The 14,026-nt window shown below is 46.3% G+C and overlaps 1 pseudogene; it reads left to right on the forward strand.

Annotated features, from left to right (window-relative positions):
- The window catches only part of LOC101322457 (ectonucleotide pyrophosphatase/phosphodiesterase family member 7-like), a 77,180-nt pseudogene that overhangs the window by 58,910 nt on the left and 4,244 nt on the right, over nt 1–14,026 (forward strand).

Below are 14,026 nucleotides of genomic sequence, written 5' to 3' on the forward strand. Positions count from 1 at the left end.
GAGTCCCAAGAAACACCAACTCCATCCATGGGGCTGCCCACAGGGCACAGGCTCCCAGTGGATTCAGTGACCACACCTCCCAGCACTGTCCCTCTGTGTCACTGAACTCTGTCATAATTTCCCTCAGACCTTGCCAAAATGAAAAGCCATTCTCTGGGGGTGAGCAACTCATTCTGCTAGTTTAAGTCACGCAATTCCCTCTCCCTCTCCAGAAGCCTGTACTTACTGCTCCATCACTGGTAATGACAATGAACATTTTTGCAATCACAGTTTTTATTGCAAAGTGATTGAAGACCAGCAAGAATAAGTTATGCTGCTGAAACTATGGCAATCCTGCCAAGCAAATAGTGGGTGGATAGGAAGTCTTATGGCAGCAGCTTGTATTTCCTCCCCCAAGGAACTGACTGAAAATAAGAAGCCATCACCACCATGTTTCAAACAAAAGCCATGATATTATAATCTGACAATTTTAGATCTAGTCAAATGGATATGGCCCAGGGGTGAAAAGGAGACGTTCCACAACGAGACAATGGTCTAGAATAATGCAAGTGAGGTCCTCAAAGTTCCACATTTCCTCTTTTCTTGAAAGGACACTCTCTGGCGTGCTCAGGGTTCATGGTGGCCAGAAATAAAGTCTCTCCCAGTTCCAGAACCCCCAGGGCAACCCCAAAATTGGAGCAACCACTTATAGCTGTGTAGACCATGTGCTTCACAATTCTGAAAGGGTTGTTTTCATGAATACTATGTGGATGGTGTCCCCTGAAGGTGTGCAGGGCACAACTTGCACAAATGAGCAGTCACTTATATTCTATCTCAAAATCAACTTATAAGAAGTAAAAATTCCTCAGAGATGTTGTAATCAGTCATGAGTCCACCTCTCCTTCATGGGACAGAGCAAAAAAAGTGTGGCGAAATGCGCTTGGATGATCTTTAAGACTAGATCAGGGTTTCTCAACGTCCCGCTATTGATATTTGGGGCCAGATCCTTCTTTGCCTTGGGGGGACTGTCCTGTGTGTTGTGGAGTGTTTAGCAGCATCCCTGGCCTCTACTCACTAGATTCCAGCAGCATCCCTCTCCTAGTTGTGCCTATCAAAAATGTCTCCAGACACTGCCCCATGTTCCTTGGGAGGTAAAAATCACCCCCTAATTCAGAACCTCTGGACTAGATGTGTAATATGCAAATCACATGTAAATCAGAGAGCCAAAGGTCACATACATGATAGTCTAGCCAGTGAACAAAAAATCTGAAAGAAGTAAGAGAGGTAGGGAAAGAGAAAGGAAATTGAATTCCTGCTGCCGGTAACAACACAAGCCCAGCAGATGTTGTTGGAAACCCAGTTAGAAGATGCCATAAACCTTAATCAGCTCCCATCCTGCTCCCCCAGAAACAATTTTCTGCTGAAAGAAGTCCTGAAAGCCAGCAAAACCACAAACATGAACAAACAGAGCAAAGAAAACCACAGACTGAGATAGAAAAGATGTCCCTCCAACACCAGCCATTTCCATGAAGGGATAAAAATGGATTCATGGAAAAAAACTGAAAATAAGGAAGGCTGGGAAACTAGGATATTCCCTAACTTTTCACTAGGGAAATTTCCACCTTGCAGAAAAAAGCAGAGAAAATTGCACAATGAAGCCCCGTGTACCTAGCACTGAGCTGCAAAAATGTGTCCACATTTTGCCAGTCTTGTTCCACTGTCCTCACCCAAGGCCCTGTCTTTCCTCCTTCCTTTCCTTCCTTCCTTCCTTCCTTCTTTCCTTCCTTGAATCTTTTATAGCAAATTTCAGACATCATGTCATATTATGCATGACACATCAGCATGCAGTTCTAACCTAAGAGTTTGGTCTGTTTTTACAAAACCTCCATGTCATATTTAACAGATATGACATGAAGAAACTAGGATACTTGGGAGAAAAGATCTGATTGACACCTTAGAGTTTCTCCTACCAGTGCTTCTCAATTTTGAACATGTATATGAATCACCTGGAGATCTGGTTAAAATGCAGACTCCGGTTCAGTGGGTCTGGGGTGGGGCCTGAGAGTCTGCATTTCCAACAAGCTCCCAGGTGATACCAGTGCTGCAGGTCCATGCGTCACACAGAGGAAGGGTTGGCCCAAAACACCAGAGCAGTGGAGCAAAAAATCATGACTGCTCAGGATTCCAAGGCCTTGAATGAGAGGAGAAACTGGAACCACCGGAGACTGAGGGCTCAGGTGTATTCGTTTCTTGTGGCTGCTGTAACAAAGTACCATAAACTGGGTGGCTTAAAGCAACAGAAAGTCTGGAGGCCAGTAGTCCAAAATCAAGGTGTCAGTGGGCTGTGTTCCCTCTGAAGGCTCCAGGGAAGAAGCCTTCCTTGCCTCTTCCAATTCTGATGGCTGCCAGCATTCCTGGGCTTGTGGCCACATAACTACAATCTCTGCTTCTGTGGTCACATTGCCTTCTCTGTCTGTGCCTTCTCCTCTTCTGCCTCTTGTAAGGACACTTATCTTTGCACTTAGAGCCCACACAGATAATCTAGGATAATCTCCTCATCTCAAAATCCTTAACTGAATTACAACTGCAAAGACCCTGTTTCCAAATAAGGCAACACTCACAGGTTCTGAGAATAAGAATATGGACATATCCTTGAGGAGGCGTGGGGGGCACCATTCAGCCCACTACACCAGTAAGAGGGGGAAATGAAGTCAGAAAAAAATGCAGAAGAGAGGGGAGATCCCATTTCTGTGACAGTGGCTGGTAAGGCAGGCCAAGGGTAGAACTGTGTATTAACAGACTTCCCAGATGGAACGCAAGTGCAGTCGTCTGCTTCCGTCTGCTTCCAAGGCTTCTTGAAGAGAGAACGTTTCTGTTTCTGACAGCAGATTAAAGGAAGAGGTGAGGAGTGAGCAACCCATTCTCTGTTGGCCTAGTTCCTGAGGAATCGTGCCTCTGCCTTAGGGCCATTCTCAAGTCTTGTTCAAGGACAGAATGATTTATTGATGGCCATAATTAAAAAGCAATGCCAAAAAAGAAGCAGTCAGCACTTTACATCTGCACTTACACATGAGCAAGAGCGGTTTGGTAAAATGGGCACTAGGGTCTTATTTCCCCGTCCAGAAGAGGGCTCCCATTGTGGGGTGTCCTGTTGGGGTCAAGCCTCATGTCTGCAGCAGGAGTTGGTAAGGTTTTAAATTTCAACTGGTGCACTGAGCCACCTGTTCTCATCCCCAGCACTTTTATTACAGGTCTAGTGAATCATCAGTGGGTGGGACTCTGAATGTGTAGACTTGGGTAAGTGTGGTTTTGAGCTCCAGTGGGGGCTGTTTTTCCACCAGTGTCTTGGCTGTAGGTCTGAATGAGCTTGTCTGCTTGAGATTGGAGCACTGGGTTGATTTAAGGTGGTTGGTTGACTTGATTTAGCAGCTATTCTTCCTCATTGATTTCATACTAGCTGGTTAATAAGACCTTTCTTCTTTGGTTTGGGGAATGTGAACTTAATGAAGCACTGGACCCCACAAATCAGGAGGAAAATGAAGACATGTTTACAGCTTAATATGGTAGGTTGGTTCAAAGGAACTACTGAATGAAACAAGTAGGTCCTTAAAATATTGTTAAACAACTGAATGCATGATAAAGTGTGTCTATGCCCAAATGGTCTATTGGCAAGTAGTTACTGTTCCACCTGAAAATTAGTACATAGGAATTGAGCAAATGTTTGCGGGGGGGAAGGGAGATGCTCTTATTGAGTATATTAGGTTATGCATTTTATTTTAATTCCACTAAAGGTTTAATTTATAGGTTTATTTAATGATTTAACTATTAGGTATAGGTTTATTTTCATCCCACTACAGTATTTTTTTCCCAAGTTGACTTTGGACTAAATCAAGGTCTGCTTCCTATTTCTTCAGTTTGTACCTGGCCACCTACATATGGGGCAGAGGATGGGATGGAATTTGTTCAATTAAATCCAACAAACATTTGTTGAATGCCTACTAAGGGCACAGGTCTCTGCTTTGTGCCAGGGAAACACCAAAATAAATAAGGCACAGCCCTACTCTCAGCCACGTCAGGGAGCAACAGTTGTAAGAAACAGAAGGCAAGGCTCTATCAGGCAAACTCATGAGCATGGGAACCAAATTAGAGGGAATCAGGGAATAGAAACTGCAATTATAGAAACCAAACTTCCTCCTCTGGCTCTCAGAAGCCCTGTGGTCTTTCTTATCAGCCCCATGGGCTTTCTTGTCTGCTTCCCTCGCTCGTGACCACCTTTCTCTTTTCGCTACTGGTTCCTCATGGGAGACAGCAGAGCCCACCACCAGCTGGTTAGTTACTGTGTCTCTTGGTTCAAGTATTGAGAAAGACAGAATTGGGTTTCCGGCCAACCAACTGAACACAGGGAAGAGACTTGGTACAAATACGGTGCCTAAACCTGCCTTTCAGCAGGGCCTATGAGTAGGGGAATTCCAAGAGAAAATACCTGTGAGTACTGCAGGCACCAACACACTCTATTTTTTAACTCTCTCCCGCCCCCTAGAGTGTAAATACCATGAGACAGTTTAAGACAGTACTTGGCTCAAAATATTTGAGAAAGGGAGAAAGTAAGGGGTTGGATCAAACTCTAGACTTCCTGGTTTCCTAAATTCACTGTGCAAGTATTTGGAAATAAATAAACATCAGTCCCTGAGAACCAGGAGAAGGAGTTGAATCTAGCTTGGTTCTTTCCCAGACCTGAAATGTTCGGCTGGGTGAAATACCTGTACCTTGCCATAACTGATACAGTGTGGGAGTATGCATTGTACCCTGATTAAAGCATAATTAGCAAGCAGCAGGAATCCCATTCACTAGGAGAGCTCATCCTACTTCCTGTTTCACTTGCACAATTACCCACGTCACCAGACACTGAAATGACAGTAATGACAGACTCTCAGAATGATACAGCCAGAAAGGCCCTTGGAAACCATTAACCACACTCATTCTATATACAGGGAAACTGAGGCCCAGAGAGAGAGCAAGGGCTTACAAGAGCCAAGGCCAGGTGTCCTGCCTCCAAGCCCAGCCTCACTTGTGCAGCATCACGTGACCCAAGTAAAACCAGCTCCTTTGCAGTCTCTGGAACTCCAGGCACAGCCAACACTATCGCCTTCACGTAGTTTTTCCAGCCAGGTCTCCCCCATGGTCTCCAGAATAGAAAATGCAATTCAAGTAAAACCATGATAGCTGCTCCCTGCAGCTGCTTGTTTCTTAGCTTCCCCTCTCCTCTGTCTTGTTTTGCCCACGTTCCATAACTGGCCCTTGACCGGGATAAAGAGGCCTGAGAAGCAGGAAGGAGGAACCAACATGGCAGTGGAAACTGCTGGGTCTCATGAGTGGTCCCCAGTCACCGGCTGGATTTAGAACATGCCTTTAAGTGTCAAGGGTGGAAGTAACCCAAACACCACGGAGACAATTCCCTTTGTACAACTACTGGGACGAGCCATGCCACAGAATGGAAGGGTCATGCTCCCTGAGCTCATTTTAGGTTAGTTGTTTGAAACTTGTGTAATATCGCTTTGAGGGGGAAATGGATGCTATGATTGGTTTCCAGGCTAGCCTACTTAACTGATGCTATAATTGACCTCTGGGTCCCAGGGCATGGAAGCCAGAATCCATAGGTTGAGGGAAGAGGAAGTTTCTTTGCCTGTGGCTTCCTCCAATCCCTCCTGCCACATCCTCCCAGTGGCTCTGGACCCCCATATTTCCCCAGATACCACAGTGATCCAGGTTCTGATGGCTGCCTGCCCTCCCGCTGGTCCCTTAAGGAAGGGGGCAGTGGGCTACTGTCAACACAGATTTTGGAGCAAGGGGCAGTCTGCTGGAACTAATCCACATGCAAGTGTGAATGACAAACAGCCCCTGAACCAGTGGTTCTGACATGTCAGCAGGCACTAAAACCACCTGGAGAGGTTGTTAAAATGCAGACTCCTGGACCCCACCCCATGACTGTAAATTCAGCAAGGGCTACAGTGGGGACCTGGGAATGTGTGTTTTTAACAAGCTACTCAATTGATTCTAATGTTGATGGTAGAAAATACCATGGAGAAACACTAGAACAGATGAAATGGCAGGTGTTCATAATTCCGGAGGGATTTTTTTTTTCTCTTTACTCGGTGGAGAGTCACATAGACCGGGATTCAGGATACTACAGATTTAAAAAAAAAAAAAAAAAAAAAAAAAAAAAGGCAAAGGAGCACTCCCTGGGTGAATTACCTCTGTGCTTCCATGTTGTCTGCTGCGATGGCATGGCTCAGCCATCAGGAAGCTGTAACAACAGGAGGGTTTCTTGTAGATTTCAAGAGCCTCCCATTATTCATTTGTAAGGCTCCAAAGATTTCTGCCCATTTGGCTTCTACCTACCCCTAACAGAGTACTCTCACTCATGGTATTCACAGGGTGCAATGCTCAACATCATCAGGCATTCGGGAAATGCAACTAAAAACCACAATGAGATACTGATACCTGCTAAGTTGCCCATAATCAAAAAAAGGAAAATAGCAAGTGCTGGCAAGGATGTGGGGAAACTGGAACCCTTGAACATTGGTAGTGGGAATGTAAAACGATGCAGCCACTGTGGAAAATAGTTTGGTAGTTCCTCAAAAAGTTAAACATAGAGTTACCATATTACCCAGGAATTCTACTCCTAGGTTTAGACCTAAGAGAATTGAAAGCAGGGACTGAAACAGTTACTTGCACATGAATGTTCATAGCAGCATTATCCATAGCAGCCAAGAAATGGAAACAACCCAAATGTCTATCAATTGATGGATGGATAAACAAATTCTGGTCTATCCAGACAATGGAATATTATGCAGCCATAAAAAGGAATGAAGTATAGATTCATGCTATGATGGGGATGAAGCTGGGAAACATGATTCTCAGTGAAAGAAGCCAGACACAAAAGGCCACATATTGTATGAGTCCATTTCTATGAAATGTCCAGAATAAGTAAATCCATAGAGACAGAAAGCAGATTAGAGGCCGCCAGAGGCCGTGGGAACGGAAGGCTGTGGAGTGACTGCTAGCAGGTAGAGTCTCTTTTGGGGGTGATGAAAATGTACTAGAACTAGAAAGAGGTTGCACAACATTGTGAATGTACTAAATGTCACAGAATTGTTCACTTTAAAATGTTAATGGGGCTTCCCTGGTGGCACAGTGGTTAAGAATCCACCTGCCAATGCAGGGGACAAGGGTTTGAGCCCTAGTCTGGGAAGATCCCACGTGCTGCGAAGCAACTAAGTTTGTGCACCACAACTACTGAGTCTGCACTCAAGAGCCCACGAGCCACAACTACTGAGACCACGTGCCACAACTACTGAGACCACGTGCCACAACTACTGAAGCCCACACACCTAGAGTCCATGCTCTGCAACAAGAGAAGCCACCGCAATGAGAAGCCCGCACAGCGCAACGAAGAGTAGCTCCCACTTGACGCAATCAGAGAAAAGCCCACGCGCAGCAACAAAGACCCAACGCAGCCCAAAAACTAAATAAATAAAAATTTTTAAAAATAAAATGTTAATGGTTGGGACTTCCCTGGAGGCCCAGTGGTTAAGACTCCTTACTTCCACTGTAGGGGGTGCAGGTTCAATCCCTGGCTGGGGACTAAGATCCCACATGCCGCGCTGTGCAGCCCAAAAAAAAAAAGGTAATGGTTAATTTTATGTTAATTTTACCTGGGGTAGGGAGGAGCAGGGGCTGTAATCAAATTTCCCAGGTTCCACACCAAACTCTGCCTTATGACCTTGAGTAAACTCTGTGCCTCTGTTTCCTGCAAAGAGGGAAAGCTCTAAGGGGGCTATAATAGTTCCCACCTTACAGGGCTATTGGGAGCTTTAGATGAGTTAATGTTCCCGAAGTAACTCAGAAAAAGGCGTTGGCGTATGGCATGATGGTAAATGTGTGCCATGATTCCATCACACAGACCTACCCCCCATTACACATGCAAACCAAGGCTTGTTCAAGTTCACACAACAAGTTCAGAAGCCAGGTCAGGGTTGGCACCCAGCTCTCATGGACTCTAAGTCCATGCTCTTCCCCTGTCAACAGTCTGACTTGATCCCTGACCAAATCTTGACACCTCGAGGTCCCAATCCCTGGCAGCAGCACAACTTCTTTCTGGTGACCCCACTCGTGGTTGGTTGTCAGGCCTGCCAGCAAGGCAGAAACAATAAAAACACAACTGTGTTTGCTTCTTCCCCATTGAAAGCTTTGGCCACCCTAGGGGGACTTTACCCACCAGCAGTCTGGCAGCGACTCTGACCAAGTGGAGAGCTTTTCCCTTCTCTGTGCCCATGACCATCAAGTTCTAGTCACAGAATGTCCCTCTTACCATGGACATTGGAGACATCATCACTATCTTATTACAGTCAGTAGGGTCACCCAGAGGCTCCATCTCCCAGGAGGCGAGGGAGTGGACACTCAGCTCTCTCCTTGGATCTTTCAACTCCCTCTTTAGACTGGCCTCCACGTGCAGTCCCCTTTTCACAGGTGCAATGTAAGATCACAGGGGTTTTTTCCATATCTGGTTCAATTGCTATGTTCTCAAGAACAATCTAGCTTACATTCCCCCAGTATCTGTCTTCTTTCCCTAAGCAGAAAGAAATAAGTCTGCACCCATCTACGTCTAGAAATCCTTCCTGGGACTTCCCTGGTGGTCCAGTGGTTAAGACTCCACACTTCCAATGTGAGGCGGGGGCTGGGGGGGGCCGGTTTGATCCCTTGTCAGGGAATGAGGATCCCACATGCCACGTGGCAAAAAAAAAAGAAAGAAAGAAAGAATGAAATCCCTCCTGATTCCCTTGGTTGCTTCAAACAGTGCAGCCCATGGGAATCCTAGGAGAAACCCTGGGATGTTTGCCGAGAATCAGGCCCACTGGATGTTCCATACAGAATCATATCGTCACAAGCAAATGAGGAAACTCATCCCACAGGAAGTGTCCAAATCCCAGGTTCTCAGCTTCTGGACACAGAATAACCCGAGGAACTTGGCCTCCCCACCCCCTGCCTTCCCCGCTCCCTCATCAGCTTCCACCAACTTCTCCCAGGGCTGTGAGGTCTGTTCCAGGGAGCAGATCCAATCTGACAGGTGTGAGATGTGATGACCCTTCCTTTGTGGCTGCCAATGTTTGCATCCCAGAGAAACAAGTCTGAAGCCCAGAGGGACAGCCCCAGGATTAAGTAGGCCAACCAGAAGGATGCTGGGGGAGGTGGTCTTAAGAACACATGGACACCCCTGGCAGCATCCGTTCATAGAACTTAACAGTACCTTCTCTCCTTTATTCCCAAGGTTGCTGGATCGAAGATCACAGAGTCATTCACAACATGATGTTTAACACAGAGACACTCTGGAAGTATTCCATCAAGACCACACAGAACAAGACTGAGTGGTAGGACAATGGCATTCTCCCCCTCTGGATCACAGCCCAGAGACAGGTACCACCAGAAACCCTGGGCTGACTTCCTGGGACATCGTCTCTCATTCCTAGGCATGTGGGTGGCGGGTTAGACGTTGTGTGGCCTTGGGCAAATGACTTAACCTCTCTAAGCATCTGTTTCCCTAAATGTGGTATAGGGATCATGATGATGCTCTTATTTAATAGAGTTCATGTAAGGATTAAATAAGATGTGCACTTAAGGCATATCTCAGTAAGTTTTAGCTCTTATGGATGGATGAGGCTCCATGAGGGCAGAGTTGGCTTAATCATGATTGTACCTCCAGGGTTCATCATAGGGTCTGGACCCAGCAGCTCTTTAATAAATATCTCTTCATACACCTGCCTCTGACTTAGGCATAAAATCCCTTAGGAACAAAGTTGACCACTCAAGGCATGAAAAGCTCTGATGAGAACATTTGCTTGAAAGTATCCCAGCAGCCACTCATTATTGCTTTGAAAAGGCAGAAATGAAATTAGTGCGTTGAACTCCCAGCCCCAAACCTGTTACCAGCTTTTGCATTTTCTCAATGAGCTTCCAGAGTCATCACTTCAGAACAGATCCTCCTCCTCTTCCCCCAAGACACCAGCCTTGGCTCCAAAGCTTCCTCGGGTCCTGACACTTCATCTCTGTGCTCCCAGCCCATGCCGTGCACATTACATTGCAAGGGAGTATAATTGCAGCAGCTCAGAACCGTCTGTGGACTTACACTCCCAGAGCAGGGTCCAACCAGCTCCACCCTTCTCCAGCTCTGTGACCTTCAGCAATGACCTCCACTCTGTGCTTGATTTGCCCCACCCATAGAATGAGGATGGCCAGAATCCCTGCTTCATAGGCTTGTTGGAAGGATTAACTGTGATAACGCATGTAAGTTGTTTGGCACTAACTGCTTGAAATGATCATTCTTATGAATGGAAGCTGAACCATTTTAGCAGGACTTCAGCTACAGGTCACTACAGCTGTAGGCCAGAACTATCCAATGGAACATTCTGTGATAATGGACATGTTCTATTCTGCATGGTCCAATGTGGAATCCACAAGCCACAGGTGGTAATTGAGCCCTTGAAATGTGACTGGTAAGACTGAGAAACTGAATGTTTAATTGTATTTCATTTTAATTAATTTCAATTTAAATCTAAATACTACACAGGCGAGGGGCTACCATATTGGACAACACAGCTCTAGAAGAATCACAGGGGGCTGTCAATGACCCTACTCTACCTCAGGTTCATTAAGTGTTGGGCTCTAGAGTCCTTCCTCTTCTGTCACATTTTTTTTTTTTTTTTTTTTTTTTTTTTGCGGTACACAGGCTTCTCACTGTTGTGGCCTCTCCCGTTGCGGAGCACAGGTTCCGGATGCGCAGGCTCAGTGGCCATGGCTCACGGGCCCAGCCGCTCTGCGGCATGTGGGGTCCTCCCAGACCAGGGCACGAACCCGTGTCCCCTGCATCGGCAGGCGGACTCTCAACCACTGCGCCACCAGGGAAGCCCCAACATTTTTAAACTTTGAGGCATAGACCATGCAAATAAACTGTCCATACAAGAAAAATAACAACCATAACACTCACTATGCACCAGGCCCTGATTTAAGTGCTTTACGTATATTAATTTATCACAACCCTGAGGTGGGTGCTAAGGTTATGCCCCTTTAACAAATGAGTAAACTGAGGCACCAGGTGATACCACAACTTCTCACAGTCACAAAGTTAGTGAGAGGCAGAGCTAGGATTTGAACTCACTCTGGGTTCAGCAACTCTTAACTCTTAACCATGACATAATATTTCTTCAGTGGCCAAAGCATTTAGTCATGGATTTCGGAGTGAATCTTGTATCTGCCTAGCTGCTAAGAAGGTCTGGATAGTCTTCCTTAATTCACTATTCAAAACCCAGGGCCTCTCTTGCTAAGGAATTTGTTCACTGGCATGAGGCTTCTGGTGGCATTCTCCCTTCCTGGTGTTTTCTTATACATGGTTCTTGTCTCCTTGTCATTTATTTGCAGGGCTTTGTTTCCTCCTGCTCAATTCATAATCAGAGTGCTTTTCTTCTTTGCTGAATTCATAAGCAGTTGTGCAAAAAGAGGGTCTGGTGCAGGGCCAGGCGACTGACAACACACCACTTGTTTGGCAAGCGAATGTCAAGTTGGTTCATCGCGTTCTGCCGTTAGCAGCTCCTGCCCAGGACAGGGCCATCAGCCAGCTCCCTGAGGAGGTGGTGCAAAAGCTCCTGTAATCAGAGCAAACCTGCGGCCCCAGGTCAACCCCTCCCACCCCAGAAACAGGGGCACAAATGCCAAATGCCATTCGGGGACACATCTGCATTGTCGGGCAGGGCTGCAGGAGGGTGGCCTGCCCTGTACCCATCATTGGAAAATTCCTTCCTTCTTCTGAGTCTCTTCCAGGCAGGCTTTGTGGAGACTGATGCGTTAACCTTTAATAGGACTAAAATGTTTTCCGTCAGTGACATTAATACTGCCAGAGTCCATCATGATTCATGAGAATCGGTGTCCCTTGGCAGATGATGCCTAGGAGATGGGATTCCCAACCACTTTTGTCTCCACCATCCATGGTCCACGAGTGTATCCACTCCATCAGGACTTCCCCAATGGTCAGGCTATGAACAGAGAAGCTCCAATGAGAGCAGGCTGGGATTTTAAATGAGCTCCTGGGATAACTGAACCTGATCAATGGCTGAGGTGTTTCACCAAGTTCAGTAAGCCCTAATTCTCAGAGAAAGGCAGACAGCCATGACTGTGAGACCCAGGAAAACCATAAAAACCTAGGAGCATGTTTCTCCTCTCTATGGAAGAGCCACAGATCATATTAAGATGTGAAATGGCAGAGGGATGATATGGGTGAGATTCTCATGTCTTCCAAGACCGGACCATGGTAGGCTACCACCAGGAGGGGATTTGGAGAGAGGGTGGGGAGGGCAGCTACGGTTCTCGGTGTCAGCCAGGTCTCCAGACAATAGCTTCCAAACTTGGAAGAGGTGTGAGAAAGAGGGTGCCGTCAGCTTCTGCTTAGAAAAGTATTAATAGAAACATAATGCATCCCAGTATTGGCTCAATCCGTGTCTATCACACATCATAAAGATTCTGAGAATAATAATCCGACCTCCGAAAATGTGTGGGAGGGGGAGAAAACACAGAATCTTGGCCATCTAGCTTCCTTCTGTTCAGTGACGCCTCCAGAATACAGAAAAGCAATGAAAACACTCAGAACCAACCTCAACTTCTGAATTTCAAAAACATGGAGTCCATCTCTTTCCTCTCAGCCATTCCCTAGAACAAGTAACTAACTCCTTTCCCTAAACCACTAAATATACTCTCCACCAAAGCACAACTGTGATGAACACTTCACAGGCCTTCCTAAAACCCGTGTGCTTTTTGACATTAATTCAGTCCCCTAAAAAAGGAAACAAGACAGAAAAAAACAAACTAAAACTCTTTCCTTAACGATTGGTTCTGAAGAGTTTTGGTAGATTCTGTACAAAACCCAACAGTCAGGCTTTGCCATAAGAAGTACCAACTCTGTTTTAAAGAAGCAACTTAAGAGTAATAGCCACACTGATGCAACACTACACTAAGGAAGGATAATGCACCCAGTAAAACTAGCGATTTTCCAACTGCTATTGCTACTGGAAACACTGATTATGCTAATTAAAGGGTAGAATAGTAAATACCCACTCTTTTGCATCCAATTAAGTGCTGAGATTGTTTCTCAGAAGTAGAAACAATCTGTAGAAAATAGCACTTTTGCTTATCATAGGTCCCAAATAAACAGAGTCAATTGTGTGTGTATGTGTGTCTGTGTCTGTGTGTACACATGCTCACACACACATTTCTCTCTGAAGCTCATTTCACAGAGCAGCATAAATCCTCAAATTCCTATGGGACCAAGTGAGAAAAATCACAGTTTCCTAAGACTACAGCTTGGGATACCTTTAAAGAAAGAGTATGTTTTGAGGGACTTCCCTGGTGGCGCAGTGGTTAAGAATCCACCTGCCAATGCAGGGCACACTGGTTCAGTCCCTGGTCCAGGAGGATCCCACATGCCACGGAACAACTGGGTCCGTGCGCCACAACTACTGAGCCTGTGCTCTAGAGCCCGCGAGCCACAACTACTGAGCTCACATGCCACAACTACTGAAGCCCACGTGCCTAGAGCCCATGCCCCGCAACAAGAGAAGCCACCACAATGAGAAGCCCGCACACCTCAGCGAAGAGTAGCCCCCGCTCGCTGCAACTAGAGAAAGCCCACATGCAGCAGCGGAGACCCAACGCAGCCAAATAAATAAATTAAAAAAGAGGGCTTCCCTGGTGGCGCAAGTGGTTGAGAGTCCGCCTGCCGATGCAGGGTACACAGGTTCGTGCCCCGGTCAGGGAAGATCCCACATGCCACGGAGCAGCTGGGCCCGTGAGCCATGGCCGCTGAGCCTGCGCGTCCGGAGCCTGTGCTCCACAACGGGAGAGGCCACAACAGTGAGAGGCCCGCATACCACAAAAAAAAAAAAAAGAAAGAAAGAAACAATATATGTTGAGAACACAGCACAAGAAAACAATTTCAAGTTGGGAA

Source organism: Tursiops truncatus, chromosome 15 (genome assembly GCF_011762595.2).
Source record: "Tursiops truncatus isolate mTurTru1 chromosome 15, mTurTru1.mat.Y, whole genome shotgun sequence".
In the NCBI taxonomy this organism is placed as follows: domain Eukaryota; kingdom Metazoa; phylum Chordata; class Mammalia; order Artiodactyla; family Delphinidae; genus Tursiops; species Tursiops truncatus.